The following is a 22663-nucleotide window of genomic DNA, read 5'->3' on the forward strand; positions in this document are numbered from 1 at the left end:
GGTATAGGGATGCTCTTTGTAGAAAAATTAAAAATGTATTTTAAAAGGTAATACATTTATGAAATCCAAAAATCAAAATAATATAAAAATATTTAATACAATTTCCCGTCTGACCCTCATCCTTTCCCGTTTCCCAGGTAATCACTTAATAAAGTTTCTTGTATATTGATTTAGAATAGATGCTGGAAAATTTTGTAAATAAAGAGTCAGGTATTTTAGGCTTTATGGACCATACAATCTCTCCTATAACTACTCAGCTCTATTCTTGTAGCATGAAGGCATTCATTCATTTGCAATAGTAAACAAGAGAACAAATAAAACATGACAAATAAAATATGACAATAAAACTTTATGTATCAACACTGACATTTGAATTATTAAAAATAACTTTCTAATTTCCTGTGTTGTAAAATATTATTCTTTTAATTTTTAACTGACATTTTAAAAAATGTAAAAATCATTAGCTTGGAGGCTATATTAAAATAGGCTGATATTGCCCATTGGCAATAGTTTGCTTACCTTTATTCTAGACTTTCTTTATGCAAAGAATATATGAATATATAGCCAAGAATATATGAATATATAGTCTTATAAGAATATATGAATACAAGAATATATGAATATATAGTCTTAGTTTTTCTCCATTAGGGTCATTAAATGATTCTGGATCTCTCCAGAGCAAGCCTGTTATCTACAGTTTCTGAATTTTTTGTTGCTGGAAGTTCTATTTGCCATAGGTGTTCATCAGCTGTTCAACATGCATACCTCTTTATAAGACTCTTCCCCTTTTTTTAGGATGAGGAAATACTTAGTATATAATATCCTGAATCAATAGGGCCAAATCATATCTTGGAGCATATCTTGTAGACTCTATCAGGTGTTATCTTGTCCACCTCCCTACTCCTTTCTCTATTTTAGACAATGAATCTGAAGTATAGAGTTTAAGGAAAATTTTTATTTTACTAAGGGGAGAGGTATTACCACAACTCAGTCAAGAAGTCTTATGTTGGTATAGGTCATAAATAATGGGAAAATGAAAAATTAGAGAATTGCAATGTCCATTGTCATTGAAGCTTCCAATTTCTATTCCTTCGCCTGGTAATTGACAGTGGCGTGTTTCTAGAAGCTTGTGTCTGCAATTCTTGTTTAAAAGACCATGTTGGATGTAACATGACTATTAATAGAAATGTGGCTAATAGGAAGTTGATGGCTTCTAGGGGACATCAGAAGTCACAGAGGACCCAGGAGTGATGGGTTTGTGCTAGAAAGGGGGATTTGATGGCAACTGCATAAATAAAGCATAAGTTTCTGTGTCTGGTTCTTCCTTTTCTTTTCTCTTAAATTCATGGTTTGGGGCAGGGTTTTAGTGATATGGAAAGAAAAAGGATGAGTAAGGGACAACATGTATTATAACTTTTCATTTAATGTGTCCTAATAACAGTCTTTTTTTCCACCTTGTGGGCTTGGTAGAAAAAGCATGTCTTGTATTTAATAGTGCCTTGAAGACATGTTGATGTTTTGTTGTTAACAACTGTTGTTGTCAGTGCTAGGAAGAGGATGATTAAAAGGGAAAGCAATAAGAAGCTAATAAGGCAAGTATGTTGGTGACAATTTGAGGAGACCAAACTTTTTGTACTATTCCCAAAGCTAATATGAAATATGCCTCCTTTTTCTCATGCTTCATGTATTGATTGCTGATTGTGGAGGTGGGGGTGGGGAGTAGACTATATCAGATCTGTCTCCAAGAGTGGAAAATCCTGGCTGTATTACACCATTTTCTTCCTTCACTTGAGCTGTGTACTCTATATATTTTATTATTCTCTAGTAATATTTTATTTAAACTTTGCTTCCTAACTTTAATCTATTTTTTTGGGGGGGTACCAGGGATTGAACTCAGGGGCACTCGACAACTAAGCCACATCCCCAGCCCCTATTTTGTATTTTGCTCAGAGAAAGGGTCTCACTGTGTTGCTTAGCACCGCACAGTTGCTGAGACTGGCTTTGAACTCGCAATCCTCTTGTCTCAGCTTCCCAAGCCACTGGAATTACAGGGATGCACAACCATGCTTGGATACCTTTAATTCTTATATAGTGGTTTTCTTCCCTCCACCTATTCTTCCTACTGGCTTAGTGCCAATTTAAAAATCAAACTTCTTTTATTATTTGTTTTTTGGTAGCACTCATTTTTTTGCTTCATAAATTCACTCAACAAGCTATTATGTCCAGACTAAAAGCATGACATTGAGGAGAGGGTACTGAGCTACATCTCCAGACCTTTTTACTTTTTTAATTTTAAGACAGAGTTGTTGTGGCTGACCTCAAACTTGCAATTCTCCTGCCTCAGCCTCCTGAGTCACTGGAATTACAGGCATATGCCACTATTCCCAGCTAAAACATACATTTTGAGGCTCACTTTCTAGCAAGGAAAGATATAACATAAAAATAGATATTATCACTAAATAAATATCGTATTTTGAAAAATAGTGTCTCATCTCTTACTTCCAAGAAGATAGTATAAAATTTATTTTCCTTATTTCTCTTGACAACTCTAACTAAAAATCCCTGGATATTGCATATATAATACAAATATAATGGAAAAGTGAAGAGAAGTTGTCAGACAGACCTCAAGGAATGACATGATGGTGAGTTCTCTGGAGTTTATTTTCCCCTTATATATCCCAGACTTGAAACTGAAGCATCCAGTAACCTGGAAGTACCAATGACTGTAGACCAAAGAAGCTCCCCTCAAAATTCACTTATCTCTAGCCAAAGGACTAATAGAACAATGTAGCTAGACAAAAAACTTACAGAATAACTACTCTGTCTTAGCCACCACCACAAAAATTTGCCCTACTGTTCATAATAACAAAGGCCAGATGGAAAGCCTAGATTTCCACCTTCATGAGCATTTAATGTGGTTCCCCACCACTCTTGCCAGGATGGTGTCTAAGTAGGGAAACTGGACTTTCATTCCCATCGCCTGGTATTGATATGACTTTTTCCCCTTTTGCTGCAGTGTCAGCGGAGCCTTTGGGCAACAATAACTAATACCCCTACCCAGAATTAATGAAGAGCCTTCCTTAGGCATCAATATAGGCTTAGTGGTCAACTTGGACTTTTAACTACACTTGGCAATAATGCAGCAGTGCCCTCACTTCCCATGCCAAAGCAATGCATTTAAAAAGCCAGTAAAAACAGGTTTAAACTGGGTGCAATGGCATGCATCTGTAGTTCCAGCTATTCAGGAGGTTGTGACAGGAGGATCCTTTGAGACCCCCATCTCCAAAACAAAATTAAAACCAAGAAAAGCAACAATAACAAAACCAGAATGTTTAAATAAGATCTAGAATTTTATAACATGAAAATTTCTAGGTTTCAATAGAAAATTGAAAAGAAATCAAGATCTCAAAATGAACAACAACAAAATAGACAATCTATAGATAAAAAATTAGATTTAACTAAGAAAAATATTATAATAGTCATGAAAGAAATGCTTCAGTGAGAAGCATTTCTCACTGAATTTTGAAACAAACGAAAAAAATATAAAATCCCTACAAAGTAATGAAAGGCATAAAGAGGAACCAAATGGAAAATTTAAACACTAAAAAATGCAACAACTGAAACAAAAAGCTTAGTTGATAAGATTAAGAGCAGAATGGAGAGAAAAGAGAAAAGAACTTAATGAACTGGAAAATATCAATAAAACACAACTTCAAAAAGGTGGAAGAGAAGAAGAGAACATCGTCATTAGAGTTTTGGAGAGAACAGGATGAGGATGATAAAGTACTTGAAGATATAATGGTTGAAAATTGCTAAGATTTAAACCTGAAGATTCAAAAAGCTGAGTGAACTTCAAACTAGTCTAAAGAATCCACACCAAGATACATCATGATTACACTCTGAGAACTAAAAATAAACAAAATGTCTTAAAAGTAACTAGAAAAAGTGACATCCTATGTATAAAGAAAAGCAACTCAGAGAACAGCATATTTCTCATCAAAATCCCTGGAGGCAATAAGGAAGAGGCATGATATTTCTCACGAACTGAAGAAAAAAAAATCAACTCAGAAGCCAATACCCAGTGAGAGTATCCTTTAAGAATAAAGAAGAAATCAGGACATTCTCAGATCAAAGGATAAAAGAAAATAAAGAGAATTTGTGGTGAGCAGACCTATTCTAAACAAATGGCTAAAGGAAATTCTCTAAATGGAAATGAAATGACAAAACAAGAAACTTGGAACATTAGATAGGGAGAACGTAGAAAGCAAAAACATGAGTAAATACAATAGGCTTTTCTCCTCTTGAATTTATTTTTTTTGCATATAAAGCAAAACTTATAACAACTCTGATGAGATTCTAATGTAGGTAGAGAAAATATTTGAAACAAAACAGAGGAGGGTAAAGAGATGTAAAGCGAGTAAGATTTCTTTATTTCACTTGAACTGGTAAGATGATAACACCAGTAGACTAGGATAAGCCACATGTATGTATTTTAATACCTACAACAACCAATAAAAAGCTATAATGAAGAGATACATTCAAAATCACTGTAGATATGGGCTAGGTAGAGGGAGTGCTATGCCTGTGGAAGTCCCTGAGGCAGCCTCAGCAGAGGAGAAGTAGGAAATGGAAAATAAAATGACTAGTCTGGAGAAAACTGAAGAAGCAAAATTGAAAGCAAGGTATCCTCATCCGGGACAAAAGTCTGGAAGTTCAGATTTTTTTAAGGAAATTATTGTAGAAAGGGCAAAAAATATTTTGACTCTGGGAATTGCAACATAGCAAAAGCAACGATGAAAAACAAGCAACTTCCCACTGTAGCCCCAGATAGTACAGAGGTCACTGGTGACCACATTCCCTCTCCACAGGAGCTTCCTCAATGGAAACCATTCCTTGTTGCTAGCAAGCTGGCTGGCTGATTAAAAGAGCTGACCTGCATGAATTTTCTAATTCCCATTATTTCTCCTTCATATGTTATTTATTCACTTTTTATTTCCTTTCATTCACTAAATCATTTGAGACTGTTGGCTTTGCAGGTAGTGATAGTATATGCTGTGATTGTAAGGGAAAATACATGTGAAGAGGTTTTGATTAGTTTTAACAGTGCACTGATGAAAAGGATGCGTTAGAGCAACATAAGTAATCTACTTGAAAATATATATCAATGTATAAATCCCTGAGGAAAACTAACATAAATACCTATACATGAAACTAAATCAACATACAAGACATTGAAGAGGTGAAGATTACTATATGATTAAGAGCTGGCTTTTTGAATCTCAACACTTGGAAAAGGGAAACAAAGACTTTTCATGTCATTAGAGAAAAACACAATCAATTTGGAGGAAAATAAATGTAAGAACAAGAACAACAACAACAAAATTGTATATATTACCTAAGTCCTAGTGTAGGACTGGTTCCAACAAGTAACAAGAAAATTTTACAATTTTAATGTTTGGGTCTTCCTCACTTCATCTTAATTATAGCTATGTATGTTTCTTTCATTTAATGTAGCCATGTAACCTCTGTATTGATTTTGATTTTTTTTTTTTGATACTGGGGATTGAACCCAGGGGTGCTTAACCACTGAGCCACATCCCCAACCTTTTTTAATATTTTATTTAGAGACAGGGCCTCTGTGAGTTGCTTAGGGTCTTGCTGAATTGTTGAGGTTGACCCTGAACTCAGGATCCTCTCACCACAGCCTCTTAAACCATTGGGATTACAGGCTTGTGCCACCATGCCTGACTGTATTGATTTCTTCTGATTTTCCTTTTGGATTTTGTAAAGCAGAAGTTTAAGACCATAAGTTGGAAGAAAATTCACATAATTCAAACATAAATAGAAGGGACTCCAAAAGATTTGTATAATTGTGCTTGAACTTGAATGGCCTTAAGCCTGTTTGAGTTTTAATAATAGAATTTTGCTTGGGCAATATTTGTCCATTCTGGTGTGATTTATGTGACTTCAGTACTTAACAGCTGCCCTTGAAGCTGGTATTCTTATTTAGTTCTTTAGTGTTAAAACCTTTTATTGTTGAAGATGTGAATGAAGTATGCATGTGCATCGACTGTTGAATTCACTTTTGTGCCATTTTTGTACATACAGTAGTTTTACACAAAAATCACTATAAATAAAATAGAATTCTTTTTAAAAAAAGTTTAAGTAGGGGCTGGGGTTATGACTCAGAGGAAAAGCACTCATCTAGCAAGCGTGAGGCACTGGGTTCGATCTTTAGCATCCCATAAAAATTAAATGGAGGCATTGTGTCCACCTACAACTTAATGTTTAAAAATGTTTAAAATGTTTTAAAACAAAAATGTTAATAAATGTTTAAAACAAAAAGTTTAAGTAACTAAGAAAGGTAAGAAGAAAACAGAGAAACCAAAAATATAACAGGAAGTAAGAAATGAAATGGAAGGCTTTTAAGCCCTAAGATATCAATAAATATACTAATTAAAAGACAGAAACTGGAGCAATAGATTCTAAAACATGACCTAACAACGTGTTATCTCCAGGAAACTCATTCAAATGCAACAATATAGGCTGGTTGAAAGTAACAGAATGAAAAAACAAAGTATACCATGAAATATTTAATCAAAGGAAATCAGAACTAGTTATAATAATGAAACCAGAATTGAAGACAGGCAGTCAGTGCAGATAGGCAAAGGTTCCATCCACAGAATGGAGGTCAATTTGGGTCCAGGAGATGGGGTCTGAGGAATAGAAATGTCAATGCCTTCAGAGGCCTTCCTCTACCCTTATCAAGATAACCTGCCCTTGCTCCAACCTGTTCCTAAGATAACCTATTCCAGGGATTGTCTCTCCCTACAGGGAGTTGTGAAAGTTGTTAATTAATGTGTCCTGGGTCCCCTTCCTGCCAGAATCACTCCACCTTGGCCCCTCCAGCCCATCTGCTTCTCACGTTTTGGCCAACTCATCTGGGCCATCTCCTGGGCCTAGTCACATATGCAGGAAGGAGAGAGATAAGAGGAAGAGAGCAGGAGAACAAAGGAAGCCTAGGATATATAAAAAAGGAAAAATGCTCTCACTTCTTGGAATACCAGGATACCAGTTATGTCCCCCTTCTCTTTCCCAGAAGAAGTCTATGTTACCCCTTTTAAAATAAAACCTGCTTTATATGCTTGCCTCTGTGTACTCCTCTAATGTTACACTTCAACATGTGAGGAATCAGAACTTGTTACTGTTAACCGGCAGTATCAATAATATCAGACAAAAAAGACTGAAGCAAAAAAAGAAAAATTACCAGAAACAGAGAATACAGAGTGATAAAGGTTCAATACACCAAGAAAACATAACAATTCTAAATGTATATGAACCAAATAATGGAGCTGCAAAGATATGAAGCAAAACCTTATAGCACTGAAAGGAGAAATAAATTAATCCACAATTATATTTGGATACTTCAACACCCTCCTCTCAAAAATTGGTGGAACAACTAGACGCAGAATCAACACTACATATATATACACCTCAGCAGTACCTAACCAAGAGAATTTAATAGATTTTTAATAGACTTTTATAGAGCATTTCACCCAACAATAGTAGAACACACATCCGTTTCCACAACCCACAGTCTAGATACTCAAATATCAACGTAGACCATATCTTTGGCCATGAAACAAACTAAACAAATTTAAAAGAATTGAAATTATACAGATTGTGGTATTCAGCTGTAATGGAAAGAAACTAGATATCAATAGCAGAGGGATGGCAGGCAATTTCCCGAAATTTTGGAAAAAAATCAATAAACAACACACTTTTAACAATTCATGAGTCAAAACAATAAGTTCCATGAAGTTTAAGATAGTGCATTATTAAACTGCATAAAAAAGAAAATAAATCAACGTGTTAGATGCAGCTGAAGCAGTACCTAGAGGAAGACTTAAGCGCTAAAATGCATACATCAGAAGAGTCTCCAGTCAATAATAATAATAATAATAAAAAAACCTAGAGGGAGAGCAATATAAGCTAAAAGTTTAAGGAAGAAAATAATAAAATAAGAGCAGAAATAAGTAAATCTGAAAAAGAAAAACAATAAAGACAAATCAGTGAAATAAAAAGCCAGTACTTTGAAAAGAACAATAAAATTGACAGACTAACAGAAAAAAAAAGAGAGATAAAACACAAACAACTCTATACACATAAATTTGACAAGTTAGACTAAGTGGACCAATTCCTCAAGAAACATAAATTACCACAACTCAACCAAAACAAAATAGCTAATTTGAGTATCTGCATAGCAATGGAGAGAATTGATTTTATAATTTTAAAACTCCAAGACAAACATTTCTATTATCTGATGATTTATTTGGAGAATTAAATTGAGTTAACATCAATCTTACATAATTTTTCCAGAAAATGAAAGAAAGCATTTCATATTTTATTTTATGAACATTTTTATTAAAACCAAAAAGTACAAATAATTTACAGAACAAAGTCTAAAATTAATATAGATGAAAAGAACTCCTTAATAAAATATTAACAAATAAAATCCAGCAATATATTTTAAAAATATACTTCAGAATCAAATGGGGTTTATTCCAGGGATGCAAGACTCTTTCAACACTTGAAAAGCAATCAATGTAACCCACTCTATTAACAGATCAAAGAAGAGATTTGATATATCAAGTGATACAAAATAGCATCTGACAAAATCCAATATTGCCTATGATAAAACTCAGAAAAATAGGAATAGAGTGGAACTTTATTAACTTGATAAAAGATATCTACCTAACCTATATTTAATATACTTAAACCCATACTTAACAAAACCTATACTTATATGCATTTAGTAATGAAAGACTATATGCTTTTACCCTGAGATTAGGAGCAAGTCAAAGATGCCTGTTTTTACCACTCTTATTCAACACAATGCTGGAAATTTAAAACTCTGCAATTAGGCAAGAGAAGGAAATAAAATCCATATAGAACATAAATTAAATAAATACTGTTCCTATTTACAAATGACATGCTTGTCTACGTAGAAAATCTGAAGGAATTTACAAACCAAAATCAAAACAAGACCTGAAAAATGGGCTTATCAAGGTTGTAGGATACACAGTCAATGTATAAAACTTTATTGTATTTATTTATATACACCAGCAATGAACATGTAAACATTAAAATGAAAAAAATAGAGTATCATTTATAATTGTTTGAAAAAGTGAAATGCTTAGGTATAAACCTAACAAATATGTATAAGTTTTGTATATTGAAAATTATAAAATACAAATGAAAGAAATAAAAGAAAATCTAAGTAACAGACAGATACCATGTTCATTGATTGGAAAACTAGATATAGTAAAGATGTCAATTTCCCACAATTTGGTATACAAGTTTAACACAATTTCTATCAAAATTTCAGAAAAAATTTTGTAGATACAAAAGAATTATTCTAAAAGTTACATAAAAATGTAAATAAAGTAGAATAAATAAATGAATTTTGAAAAAGAAAATAAAGTAGAAAGACTGACTTACTAACTTCAAGATTCTTAGACAACTACATTAATAAAAAATTGGCAGAGGGAAGGACAATAAACCAGTGGACAACAACAGAACCTAGAAATAGCCCCACACAAATATGCCCAATTGATTTTTGACAAAGGTGTAAAAGCAATTCAATAGAGGGTAGGTTTTTCAGCAAATGGTGTTGGAGCTCTTGAGCATCCTAGGGGGAAAAAAAAGGACCTCAAACTTCATCTCATACCTTATATAAGAATTAACTCAAAATTGATTACAGAATTAAAGTGCAAAACTTAGAACTATACACCTTCCAAAACAAACAAAAAATCTTCAGGATCCAATATTGACAAAATCCAGGATCTAGGGCTAGGCTGGAAGTTCTTAGACTCAACACCAGAAACCACACCTAGAAAAATTGATAAATTGTAGTTGGAGTTTGTTAAAATTAAAATTTGTTCTGTGAAAGGTCTACTTAAGAGGAGAAAGAGACAAACTATAGGGAGATGTCTTTTTGTTTTTTCTTGCCTTCCTTTCTTTCTTCTTCCCCTTCCCCTTCCCTTTCTTCCTTTCACAGTACTGAAGTTTGATCCTAGGCTCCCACATGCTAGATAAGTGCTCTACCACTGAGCTACATCTCCCAGTCTAAAGAAAAACTGTAGGTGGGAGAAAATATTTGTAAACCACATATCTGACAAAAGACTGGATTCTAGAATACAGAAAGAACTCTCAAAATTCACCAAACTAAGTTAGAAAACTATCAAAAGACGGATATTTCAACAAAGAGGAGATACAGATGTCAAATAAGCACGTGATATCTGATATTATTAGTCAGGAGGAAATGCCAATTAAAGCCACAATGGGATATTAATGAGATATCTGGACCCATCAGACTGGCTAAAATTAAAAATAATGATAACAACAAATGTTTGTGAAGATGCAAAGAAATATTAATTGCTGATGGGAATGTCAAATACACAGTCACTCTGGAAAATAGTTTGGCAGTTTGTTAAAAGAAAATTAAGCATGTTTTTTAATTTGGCAGTTTGTTAAAAGAAAAATATAAGAAATATTATCCAATAATTATATTCCTGGACATTATCCTGGAGAAATGGAAATATATTCACACAAAAACCTATGCAAAATTGTAATAGCTTATTTGTAATAGTTCAAAACTTTAAACAACCTAGATGTTATTCAGTAGGTTAATCTTTGAACTACTATGGTGCATTCAAACCACGGAATACTGTTCAGCCCTGGAAATGAATGGACTATTGACACACAATATCTTGGATGACTTTCTGGAAAATTATACTGAATGAAAAAAACAACTAATCCTGAGAGGTAAACATATTATGAGATTGCATTTACATAATCTTCTTGAAGCTAAATATTATAGAAATGGAGAACAGGTTAGTGGTTGCCAAGGGTGAAATTTTTGATGGAGAGCAAAGAAGAAAAATGGATGTGGCTATAAAAGGAGAACTTGAGGGATCCTTGAGATGATGGAAATGTTCTGTTTTATTTGTATCCATTGTCAGTGTTCTAGTTATGATGAAGTACTATAGTTATAAAATATATTATCATTGGGGAAATTGGGTAAAAGGCACATGGGATCCCTATGCATCAATTATTTCAATTACAAGTTTAGTTAAAATGAATTTATAATTTAGTTAAACAAACAAAGTAGTTCAAGGTAAAGGGGACTGGGGATTCTGGACTTATTTGAAGAAAGAGGGTATGATTTTAGAATGTTCAAAGAATGTCTAATTCAAACAGTGACATATGAGCTAGGATCATCATAGTTCATTTTCTGTTGCTAGTAACACAGTGTTACAGACTAGCAAAATTTAAAGAAAAGAGGTTTATTTTGGCTCATAGTTCTGAGGGGCTAAATTTGAGGGGCCACACTAACTAGTTTTCTTTATCAGTTTTTCATTACTATGACAAAATACTTGAGATGATCAAGGTTTCTGAAGAAAAGGTTTATTTTGACTGACAGTTTGAAAGGTTTTAGTCCATGGTTGGTTGGTTCTGTTGATTTTGGGCCTGTGGCAAGACAGAACATCATGGTGGGAAATGTGTAGTGGAACAAAACTGCTCACTTCCTGGCAACTGGGAAGCAGTCCAGTATCCTATTATTCTCTTTTAAGAGCACATCCTCAGTGGCATAAGTTCCTTCCACTAGGTCCCACTTCCTAAAGGTTTCACCCTTCCCGATTGTGCCACAGACTGGAGATGAAGCTTTCAATATATGGGCCTTTGGGGAACCTTCCATATCTAGACCATAGAACTAGAATATAGAAAGAAATAAAGGATAACAGGTAGCTCAGAGAGCCAGGTTTGGATTCTAATGGAAACATTATCCAAAATTGAAGTAGTTCCATAAAGCCCCACTTTCACTTCTACTGGCCATTGTTAAAGCAGAACATACCTGTATCCATGGGTTCTGAGTATTAGACTTCAGATCACTCCTGCTGGTGCCCATTAAAACTACATGCCTTCACCATCACTTTTACGAGAACACCAGTTCCACATACACAGTGCCACTCTCTTCATGCTTTTCTCTATATAATTCAAATCTCATGTGGTTGTTTCTGATTGGCCATTATTTGAAGGAGAATCTGAGAAAGTAAGTTATTTCTGCTATTTTCTTGAAATGATATTCATAATGTGAAATTTCCCTTAACATAGGAAGAATTTTCAAAAGATGCTAGGCAGCCCAAAATGACAAACAACCATAACGGTAACCTGGTGTTTTACATAACCCTACTCTTGCCCAGTGCAGTCCCCCGAAGTGCACTATCCAATTTAGTAGCTACTAGCAACATGAACTTAATAAGCACTTGAAAATATTTATTTTGAGAATAAAACTTAATAAGCACTTGGCTAGTGTGTATTGAGATATGCTATAAGTGTAAAATACACGAGATTTTGAAACTTGGTATAAAAAAATTAAAATTTCACTAAAAGTTTTATATTAATTACATGTTGAAACAAGTTTTAGTTATGTTGATAATTAATTTATATTGTTATTTAATGTAATAATTCTTATTTTTACTTCTTGTGTTTAATAGAAATTTTAAAATTACAAACCTAAGTTACATTTGTGACTCACCATTATAATTCTGTTGGACAGAGCAAGTCTGGAGTACAGATCTTGAATTTAGTGCTTCCTTATAGCTAAACACTTGCATGTAGTAAATTTTCGCTTTCTAGTTTATAATTACCAACTTTTACCTTAAAAGAGGAATAAAAGGGTATATAATAGAACATCATGGAAGATATTCACTTAATAAATTTTCCTTCACTCAATGGAGAAGGTCTGTGACTGCACTGATTTCATAAAATTTCATCACAGGGCACTGGTCCCAACTCCTGAAGAATAGACTTTGAAAAAAGAATGTCTGTGCTGATAAGTGACGTCACAGTTGGGCAAAGGAATATGTGCTAATGAACCATGCAAAGCTCCAGTCACTAAAGTTTGGGGTTTACAGATGTGTTTTTATGGATCCTTATTTACCATGAACATTTAGATGGTAATTGGAGCACAAATCGTCTGTTAAAATAGTTATTTCAGCTTTCCCCTGACCATCATAATCTTCTGGTAATCCCTCTTTTGGCCCTCTCCAGCTGTCTGTCCCTTATTCAGAGAGAGGCCAGCTTCCCCTTTGCTATCGTGAGTGAAGGCTGAACCTTAATGTGTGGCCACTTACATAGCTTCTCAGCTTTCTCGTCAAAAAAGAGGCCAAACCATTTTATATGACCACTGGCTTCTCCAAGTGTGGATAAGCAACTCTGTCCACATCCAGAGCAGATGCTTCTGCTAACAATGATGACATAAATAAATAATTTCCAGTTACTGAGTACTCAGTCCATGCCAGGAACTGTACTAAATGCTTTATCTGCCTTGGCAGATAGCAACAATCCTCACAACAAACATGCAAGGAAGGTACTATTACTATACTCAATTTACACACAAGTAAACTGATGATCAGAGAGAAGAAGGGAAAACGTTTCTGAAGTTACCCAGTTTGAGCACCTAATGGAGCCAGGATTTAAACCAAGTGTGTAGGAGAAGTATACTTAACTACTATGCCAGACTGCCTCCCTTGACTGGAATTCTTATGTGTTGACTTGAGGCAATGTCATCCAAATATTCTACTGGCAGCTGGATGAAGCTGCTTGCAGCAGGAAAGGCAAATTCTCCTGAGAGGGTAGATGAATGTGTACTCCGGAGGAGACTATGTTGTCTGCCTGTATTGCCTGTGCCCCTGGGGCTCAAAGAGGAGACTATGATTATTTAAGTTGAGAATTCACTCAGTTCAAAATAAAATTCTTATGGATAGAGTTTTCACTATTTTTAGTTCAATCCAGCTTTTATGGGAAGTTTAATCTAATTTAATTTAATTATATGAAATGTTAGTAAAAGATGTTCTGGAAGTTAGAATAGAACATATGACCCAAGGGAGGTGGGTAAGTCAATAATAAAATGTCTAATTGTGGGGGCTGTTGTAACACTGGGGTAGGTTGTATCATCTTAGAAAACCCTAAGGGTCAGTTAGATTTCTGTTTCCCAGGGGTGGTTTAGGTGTGAGATTCTCTGAGGAGGAACTCACATTTCCTTGTGATTCTTATTCTTAGTAAACTTACTTAAACTGTCAGTTCAGGTCTTTTTGAGAAGCAGACACCAAAAAGGGTGTCTCTCTTGGACGTATGTGAATTTTATTTTGAGAAACATCCTGGCAGAGTTAAGTTTGAAAGGTGTAGGAATAGACAGCAAGAACCTTCAACTGGTGATGCACGTCTGACCCCTATGGAAGGAGAAGGAGGAAGAAAAAGAACTGAGCAGAAGGAGCCTCAAGCCACAGTGAAGTTCTGAGTCCTGGCCAGGCTGGTAGGGAGCTTTAAGCAAAAATTCCCCATTAGTGAAACCCCATATTGTAGGGGACTGGCCTAGCTCTACTGCACCTTCTGTGCTTAGTCATTGTCTGGGTCAGGGGGGAGGGGTTGGGATGGAGAGCCTGGCTTCAGTGTGAATGCTGCCATGAATCTAAAGGTACAGCAGCTGGAGCCCATCAGAAAGCTATGCTTCTAGCAGCAGGTTCTCTTGAAGGGATCTGAGCAGGGCATCTCAATGTCTGCCCAGTTACACATTGCCTTGCCAAACGAACATTGTCTTAAAATTTACTATCAGTGTCAAGTGAATCAAGAAGCAGTCTTTTCATTTCAGTGGAATTTTCTTCTAAAAGTAAATGCCCTAAAATCTAAGTCATTATCTATAAAAATCCCTTTATCTCTTCCTTTCTAGACACCAGATCCAACTTTCTAGACTTTTTTTTAATCTGTTAAAACTTTGCCATGTTTGTATCTAATAATTTTTCTAAGTATTTCAAATTTCTATCTTTATGTGAACAGAAAGAACACTCTTATACATACTTCTCAATTTTATTTTTCTATAAACATTGACTAATCTAAAATGATTGTTAATTTTGTCTCTTGAATATAGTTAAAATTTATCTTTTCTCTGTTCCTTGTGCTGTTACGTTAGCTGTTTCCTCATCCTAACTTTCTTACACTTTTTAGCAGCTTTCTATCTATCCTCCTTGCCTCTAACCTTTTTAGATCTAACCTTTTTAGAGAATTTCAATGACTTACTAGCATTTAGAAGGAAAAAAAAAAAAAACATCCAAGCTCCCCAGCATTAGAGGCCATTCATTCACAAACTTATTTCTGCCCCCCTTACTAAATTTTATCTTTTATTCCTGCTCCACTTTCTCTTCAGTGGTATGGAATCAATTGTATTTCTGCACACTGCCTGCCTATATAAATTTCTTTCACAGGATATACTTATCTTTGTCCATTTGACACACGACTACCAAAAATCTGCTCAGATACCATATTCTTTTTGAAGTTTTTCCTGATTTCTGGTCATCCACTCCTCTGCAGTCTGTAATTAGAAGCTCCATATTTTGTATTATAGCTACTTATTTTCTTCTCTCAAAGGCCCAGGCTGAATTAGTTTTGTTTACCACCCTTGCAAATAGTGCAGTGCTTAGCCCATGAGGGGTATTCAATAAATATTGGTCTAACAGAACCAAAATTTAATTACAGTATTTGTATTGCCCACAGTGTCCACCACAGAGTCTTATTGAACAGATATTTGTGAAATGAATAAAATGAAAATATACTTAAGGAATCATAAGAAACTCAGTTTCAATATTCAGTAAATGAATTTGTTGACATTGAGGTTTACATCTTTTTTTATTGGTGCATTTTAGTTATATAGACTAGGTTTATTGTGGAATGTTTATATATATAATAACACACTTTGATATCCACCCAATATCACCCTTTCCATCATCTTTTCTCCCTTCTCCTTATCCCAACCCTTCCCCTCTAATAGTTTCTCTCTAATAATCTCTGCTGCCATCATGTCTTTTTTGTTTTTTTCCATCTCTCTCTAGATTCCATATGTGATACTTGTCTTTATGTATTTGTCTTATTTTACCTAAATAATAACCTCCATTTTCCTGCAAATGTTCTTCTTCTTCTCCTTTTCTGTTTTCCTTCCTTCCTTTCTTCCTTTCTTTCCTTCCTTCCTTCCTTCCTTCCTTCTTTCCTTTCTTCCTTTCTTTTGATTGAACCCGGGGACACTTAATCACTAAGCCACATCCCCAGCCCCCTCTTCTTTTGTTTTGAGACAGAGTCTCACTAAGTTGCATAGGGCCTTGTTAAGCTGATGAGGCTGGCTTTGAACTTGGGATCCTTCCTCTTCAACCTTCCAAGTCATTAGGATTACAAAATGTTCTGCTGTCTATGTATCATACTTTTTTGATCCATTCATCTATTGTCAGGCATCTAGGCTAATTTCATAACTTGGTTACTTTGAATTGTGTTTCGATAAACATGGGCATGCAGGTATCTCTATGCTGACTTTAGTTCTTTGGGGTCTATATGAAACAGTGGAACAACTGGGTTATATGGTGATTCTATTTTTAGTGTTTTGAGGAAACTCCATAATGATTTCCATTGTGGTCATACTAATTTACAATTTTACTAATAGTGTCTAAGGGTTTCTTTTTTCCTACATCTTGGTCAGCATTTATTATTTTTTATATTCTTGTTGATAGCCATTCTGACTGGAGTGACATAGACTATCAACATAGTTTCGATTTGAATTTCCCTGATGACTAAAGATGTTGAACATTTATTTATATAATGATTGGCAATTTTCCATCTTCTTTTGAAAAATATCTATTTGGTTTACTTGGTTTATTGATTGAATTTTTTTCTGTTAGTGTTAAGTTTTGAGTTCTTTATGTATTCTGGATAGTAATTCTCTGTAGGAAGAATAGCTGGAAAAGATATTCTTTCATTCTGTAGGCTGTCTCTTCACTCTTTAAATGTTTTCTTTGTGGGCAGAAGCTTTTAAATTTGATGCAGTCCCATTTGTCAACTCTTGCTATTATTTCCTGAGCTGTTGGAATCCTATTTGAGAAATTGTTGCCTGTGCCTATGTCTTGAAGTATTCACCCTGCTTTCTTGTAATAGTTTCAAAATTTCTAGTATTATATTTACATCTTTGATCCATTTTGAGTTGATTTGGGTACAGGATGAGAAATAGGATCTAGTTTCAATCTTCTAAATATGAATATCCAGTTTGCCCAGCACTATTTGTTAAACAGGCTATGTGTTCTTCAATGTGTGTTTTTAGCGATTTTTTTCAAGAATAATATGGGTATATTTGCATCGGTTTGTCTCTGTCTTTTATTCCATTGATCTAAATGCCTGTTCTTATGTTAGTACCATGCTATTTTGTTACTATGGCTTACCATTTTCCTTACTTGAGAGCATTTGCCTTATTTGCTTTACTGCTGTGTCCACATCATTTATTTTTGTTATATATATATATCATATATGTTATATATAATATTACATAATATTATATAATTGAGGGCCTGAGCAATTTTGCAAGAATGGCTATCATTTTTGTTTCTATGTAATCTATACTTGAACAGTTATACTGGGGTGTATCTGCAGAAAAATGTTCCTGGTGACGTTTGACTGTTCTTCATTAAAATACCTTATGGGTTTTGCTATCAGAAAGACTTAAAGAGGGCTGGGGATGCAGCTTAAGCGGTAACACGCTGGCCTGGCATGAGCGGGGCGCTGGGTTCGATCCTCAGCACCACATAAAAATAAAATAACAATGTTGTGTCCACCGAAAACTGAAAAATAAATATTAAAAAATTCTCTCTCTCTCTCTCTCTTTAAAAAAAGAAAAAGAGAGACTTAAAGAAATCAAACTTCCTGGTTCCGTGCTTATCATTCTCTCTTATACAAATGTTGCTAGATGTTTATTTATTCATTAATTGTTCAGCTTATAGTGGTAAGTAAATAGTCCATGAAAAAATAATAAATAGTAATCATAAGAGTAGGTGCCTATTATTGTGGGTTTATGAAGACACCAAATTAGTTGACTTAATCTCATAACAACTCTATGAGGAAAAAATATTATTTTTCTTTTAAAGATGAAGAATTTGATACTCAGGGAAGTTAAGTGGTGGTGCTAGGATTTGAAGATAGACTTTTCCACAATTGAGTCTAGAATCATGTCTTTTAGAATAATTCCCACCCCACTCATCTGAATATTACTGATATAATTTATGTTTGTTGAGTTTTTCTACTCAGTCTAGGAATATGATGATAAAAACTACTAAATTAGATAATGCCATACAAAATAAAATTCTGGAATCAACATCATATTTACTGAATACCTAATACATATAGTTAGACCTATATAGAGCAGTTGTAGTTCTTCTCATTTTGCTCATGAGGATTATTACTATACATGCTAGTGTTTCTTTCTCAAATTCCTCCAATTTTCAACAAACTAATAGTGAATTGGTGTGGGAAGAATGTCTACATTTAAATTGACAGTGATAAAATAGTCTTGGGTAGATCTGTCTATTTGGATAACATTTATAAATGGCTTCCTCCTTTTCTACTTCTCTTTCCGAAAAAAGCAAGAATCAAAAAGCCTGGCATAATCTGGAATAGTTGCCAAGTCCCCATGTGAGGCCTTTATTTTGCTTTTAATAAAGACAGACCACAACACAGCCCAAGGGGGACTTCAGCCAGACCTATAGCAACCTCATTTCCTCCCAGTATTAGGCATGGTGAGAAACAAATGGTTCTGAAGATATAAGCTCTAGAGATGACTGAAGAGAAATTTGGACAAGAGTAGCTGGGGCTGAGGTATGTGTGGTGGCAGGGGCCAAGTCTATGTGCTAAGGTTAATCAGAACATATGATCTGACTATCTCCTAGAATATAAACATCCCCAAACTTAATGGTTCTATTTATGTTGAAAGAAATTAAGAAACAAACTTTGTTATGTTATTTGGAATAAATTTGTGCAGATGGTAAGCAGAGCCAGACACTGTTTGAAGTTTTGTGACAAGCCAGGAGCATACATAAATATGATAACTTTTCCTTTTAGAAAGTACTTGATTTTATCAGCTTGTTTACCTATCTGTCACAAAAGAGGATAAAACCAAAAAACACTTGCATAGACTGATACCTGAGAAATGTGTTTCTGGTAGCTGAGAAGCAACAAGAGAATCATATATCAGTTTCCTGCTCTTTGTTAAGTGCAGTAATAAACTAGTTCTTTGAAAATCACCTAACTAGATGTCAAATAGAATGTGACAGTGGACAGATTTATAGCAAAAAGTAGACATTGTCTGTGTAACAAATTGCTTTCTTGCACCAGTATTTCATGCTCTGTGCAGATAAATCAAAAGCAATTTGTCACATTCTCAAAATTCACTCCCATTAAGTTGTTAAACAAAGCAAGTAATTTCAGTACAGAGTTTTCCATTCTTTAATCTTCAGCCCAAGGACACCACTTAGGCCTCTGACAAACCTGGATAGTTATCACAGTCGGAGCAGAACTGGTTAAATCTTATTCTTCCTTCCAACAAGGAGCTAAAAGTAATTGCAAAATATTTCATCCCCCTTGGCTCTGTGTGTAGATTTAAAATTAAATTGGTTCTGGTAAGCAAGCTAGAACAGGGCAACTAAATTGAATTTTCTGAGGAATGTTGTGAATCCTATGTGAAAAGAAAAAAAAAAATTAAAGTTTGTATGTTTCCTGCTATCCTTTCGTTTTATTCTTTCTCCTGTCCATTACATTCTTTCTGTACTCTTCTTCCTATTAGGATAGCCTCCATATTACCTCCTTTGGAGATGTTTTTTTTAATTATAATTTGTTCTTTTTAGATATACATGACAATAGAGTGTATTTTGACATACATACGGAGTAAAACTTATTCTAATTGGGATTCCATTCTCGTGGTTGTACATGATGTAGAGTTTCAGTGGTCGTGTATTCATATATGAACATAGAAAAGTTATGTCCATTAGATTAGACAAAGGGGAATGAAGGGATGTGAGGGGGCATGGAAATAGGAAAGATTGTAGAATGAATCAGATGTAACTTTCCTTTGGAGTTTTATATGCATTTCTGCACATGCAGATTTCTGTGAAAGTTCCTCTCACTCTTTTTGGTCCCCCTTTCCAAATATTTATTCTTGCCACAACTGCAAATTTTTCCCTTTCTCTTCTCATTCATACAGTTTCTATGGAATGAAATTATTGTGAACATTTTAGCAAGTTTGCAGAGAGGAAATGCAATTATAGAAAAGACCAGAGACTGGGGCATGTTAGTCTGTTGTTATGTTGGTAAAGCATAGTCACATACTTTTGATGATATTAACAGTCAGTAGATCATGACATTCTGAAGAAAATTCTAGAATCATTCCCTTAAAACTGAATTTTTCCTTTTTTCCATTTTTTTATTTTAAAATTTATTTTCTTACTGCTTGTTCATTGTATAACATGAAAACTTTAGAAAAGGATATAGAATAATATAAAAATTGCATGTAAATTTGTTGAGGTACAAAGAAGTATTTAGAAGGCAAAATAATCTTGCCATCAAAAACAGAAGCTATTAGTGATTTGGCACATTTCCTTCAGTGCTTCCTGTTCTTTTCAGAACATATTACTTTGTAAATTGTTGAGATTATACTGTGTATACACTTTTGGATATTGCTTTATAAGTTCTATTAATTTTTTTTTAAGTTGATCTTTGACATAGGGTCTTAGTATGAAGCCTGTCACATTACCTCCCTGCCTTGATTCTCTGAATGCTTAGTTAGTAGGGAATATGGAATGTGCTAAAATTCAATCAAGTTTGACAGCAAATGGATATCCATCTTCTATTTTCCTTTTGCCTTTGAGTATAGAGGGAAGGTATCTTTATGTTCCTATGGTTCAGATTTCTTGGCTTTAACTAGGGTGATTTTTCATGGGACTGGGTAACTTTTCTTATTAAGCATTCATTCCTTATGTAAGAAGATACTGGATCAGACATACATCTGATGTTATAGCAAGTTACTAAGTGTGGCTGTCCTGGATTAAGAAGTGCTTGCTATTTGGCCTCTGGGCAACATGTTGGAGCAATCTTAGTTTTTATTTTATGGTTCCTTCCAGCAACATAAATGCCCCAATTGATTCTAAATTGTGTTGGTTGGAGAATTCATAGTGATTTTTGTTTTGTTTTGCCTCTTATTTTTATTGAAGAAATATTACTAGTTTTCACAATGATTAAATCTTCAGTTTTCACTTTCTAAAATTTTATTTCCCTCAAAGATCCTATGGGAAAATGAAAAAAAATAAATTGACTTTATTCCCCTCAATTATTTATGGATTTGAGCTCTACCAATCATTCAGTAGATTGTTTATTTTTATTGAAGAATCTTCCTCTTACATTTTAGTCCTTAGATACTTCCCTTTCAAAAGATCTGTTTAAATTTTTTTAAAAGACCCATCTAAGATGCCCCTAGTGACAGCTTTAATTTTATTTCTTTTGCTCTGATTCATGTGTCTTCAAACCATGGCGCTCAATCAGTATTCTACATTCCTGGGCATTTTGAGTGGCGTTTGAACTGCTAATTTGGGTAGATTTTAGACTATTTTTCCTCAACAATGGAGAGTTTTTAGGTTGGTATTTTCTGGGTTTTCAGGAAGAACCCCAAAGCTAGTGTTATGATTTAGATATAAGGTGTTCCCCAAAACCTCATGTGTGAGACAATGCAAGAAGGTTTAGAGGTGAAATTATTGGGTTGTGAGAACCTCGACCCTCTCAGTGAATTAATCCTTGATAGGGGTTAACTGAGTGGTAACTGAAGGTAGGTAGAGTGTGATTTGAGGAGGTAGGTCTTTGGGGATATCGCTTAGGGGAATATATTTTGTCTCTGGAGAGTGGAGTCTCTCTCTCTGCTTCATGGTGTCATGTTCCCAGCTCCTCCACCTCACTCTTTCACCATGATGTTCTGCCTCACTTTGAGCCCAGAGGAATAAAGTCAGCCTTCTAAGGACTGAGACCTCTGATACTGTGAGCCCCCAAATAAACTTGTCCTCCTCTAATTGTTCTTGCCAATCACAGCAACATAAAAACTGACTAAAATGGATAGGAATATGTCAGTCTTCTTTGAGGCCAGTTCTGTTTCCAAGTATTTTTGGGCTCTGCTTCATCTCTGCTGTGCACTCATAAGATTTATACATAATTTACTTCACTACATGAAGAATGGTTTATGAGTGATTTCTGTCCTAAAAACTTATCTAAAAATTGCTTCCATTAAAAAGATGAACTTGGGACTAGGGATGTGGCTCAAGCGGTAGCGCGCTCACCTGGCATGCGTGCAGCCCGGGTTCGATCCTCAACACCACATACAAAGATGTTGTGTCCCCCGGAAAATAAAAAATAAAAAAAAATTACAAAACCTCTCTCTCTCTCTCTCTCTCTCTCTCTCTCTCTTTAAAAAAATAAAAAGATGAACAAAATATAATTTTGTTTAAATTTTAGGGACAGAGGCTTTAGTCATCTCATTTTGGTTTGAGCACTTCTCTGTGGGCTATTAAAAGTTTCCTTATAAAGAGATAGGGTTATTTTATCATTTTTGCAACTGATGTTGTTGCTGTTTATATTACAACTCTACATTAAATCTGAGTTACTTAATATAGTTCTTTAATATTTTTCTTTTGAGGATCTCAAATCTTTGAATGGAGAATCTTAACTGTAGAAGGAGATATAAAAAGGGAGAATGATCTAA

General features: G+C 34.5%; 1 protein-coding gene and 1 pseudogene across 3 annotated transcripts in view; both read left to right on the forward strand.

The window, feature by feature from the left end:
- Hpse2 (heparanase 2 (inactive)) overlaps positions 1–22663 on the forward strand; it is a 664554-nt gene that overhangs the window by 261794 nt on the left and 380097 nt on the right. The gene's annotated exons all lie outside the window — the stretch shown is intronic.
- LOC114088551 (cAMP-regulated phosphoprotein 19 pseudogene) lies at positions 4579–4961 on the forward strand (annotated as a pseudogene).

This window comes from Marmota flaviventris, chromosome 4 (genome assembly GCF_047511675.1).
Source record: "Marmota flaviventris isolate mMarFla1 chromosome 4, mMarFla1.hap1, whole genome shotgun sequence".
Taxonomy (NCBI): Eukaryota; Metazoa; Chordata; class Mammalia; order Rodentia; family Sciuridae; genus Marmota; species Marmota flaviventris.